Source organism: Hevea brasiliensis, chromosome 2 (assembly GCF_030052815.1).
Source record: "Hevea brasiliensis isolate MT/VB/25A 57/8 chromosome 2, ASM3005281v1, whole genome shotgun sequence".
In the NCBI taxonomy this organism is placed as follows: Eukaryota; Viridiplantae; Streptophyta; class Magnoliopsida; order Malpighiales; family Euphorbiaceae; genus Hevea; species Hevea brasiliensis.
In genome coordinates this window covers 83,485,974-83,487,534 of record NC_079494.1, presented here as the reverse complement: position 1 = coordinate 83,487,534, position 1,561 = coordinate 83,485,974, and the positions used below count along the sequence as shown (strand labels likewise).

The following is a 1,561-nucleotide window of genomic DNA, read 5'->3' as shown; positions in this document are numbered from 1 at the left end:
TTTGGAGTTCTTCAAATGATTCAAAATTCTCAATTTGGAGGACATCCTTCTGAAAATTCACACACACATCTGAAGAAGTTTGCTATGATCTGTGACATGCAAAAACAACCTGGAGTGTCTGATGATGCAGCAAGATTGAAGCTATTCCCGTTCTCTTTGAAAGATAGAGCATTGGATTGGCTTGACTCTTTACCTCACAACTCCATTACAAATTGGGAGCAACTCACTGATGCATTTCTTGCACAATATTTTCCACCTGGAAAAACTCAAGAACTGAGGAATCAAATGACAGCTTTCAGACCAAGAGAGGATGAAACTCTTCATGAATCATGGATGAGATGGAAGGAATTAGAGAGACAATGCCCACATCATGCCATTCCGAAATGGATGATAAATCAGAATTTTTACACAAATGTCACTCCTGCAATCAGAGGAATTATTGATGCTCAAACAGGAGGAGAATTTATTATGAAGCATGAAGATGAAGCTTATGAGTTATTGGAGAAAATTGCAAAGAATACTCATCTTTGGAGTAGTCCAAGAGGACCAGCTCCAACTCAAAAAAGGCAAGCTGCTGGAATGTATGATCTTGATCCATTCAACATGATTAATGCAAAGTTTGATGCACTTACAAATGTTTTGGCTAAGAAGATCGAAGATTTGAGTATGTTGGTTAGTTCATCATCATCAGCTGGAAGTTCACAACAAGTTGCTTATGCAGAGGGAACCACCAGCTGTGGAGTAGACTTTAGAGAGCAAGCAGCATATGTTGGTAATTATGGAAACAAGCAAATGGGGAATTCTTATTCTCAAACTTATAATCCAAATTGGAGGAATCATCCCAACTTTTCATGGGGAAATCAGCAAAGTCAAGTTCCAAATCAAAATTTTCAACCACAACAGCAACAAGGAGTTCCATATCAGCAAAATAGGCAACCATTGCCTAATTTTCAGTAGAAAAATATGAATCCTCCACCAAAACAGCAAGAACAAAATTCCACCACTGAAGCTTTATTGCAACAGATTCTTGCTAACCAAAATAAGCATGATGAGGAGATGAGAGAAATGAAAGCAAGGCTGGAATAGATGCAGACACATAACAGAATGCTGGAAAATCATATTACACAACAAGCATCTTCCTCAGGTACTAAGTCTTTTGGTAAGCTTCCAAGTCAACCAGAAAACCCAAGAGAGCAGTGTCAAGCTATTACTTTAAGAAGTGGGAAAGTTATAAATGATGAGAAGAGTGAAAACAATGAGAAGAGAGAAAATGAGAAAGAAATTGATGAGAGTGAAAATCAAGAGAGTGCAGAAAAATGTAAAGAGAAAATTGAAGAGAAGGAAGAGAAGTATATACCTCCTGAGCCTTACAAGCCACAACTTCCCTTCCCACAAAGATTTCACAAAGCCAAGCTTGATAAGCAATTTGGGAAGTTCTTAGAGGTTTTGAAGAAGCTTTACATAAATGTGCCGTTTGTTAATGCTCTTTCACAAATGCCCTCTTATGCCAAATTCTTGAAAGAAATTCTCTCAAACAAGAGGAAACTTGAAGACCATGAGA

The 1,561-nt window shown here is 37.7% G+C and overlaps 1 non-coding gene across 1 annotated transcript; it reads right to left on the bottom strand.

Annotated features, from left to right (window-relative positions):
• Positions 1 to 270: 270 nt before the first annotated feature.
• LOC131178082 (small nucleolar RNA R71) lies at positions 271 to 377 on the bottom strand. Its single transcript, XR_009147214.1, has one exon. It is a non-coding gene; the product is annotated as a small nucleolar RNA R71 (small nucleolar RNA).
• Between the last annotated feature and the right edge of the window lie 1,184 nt (positions 378 to 1,561).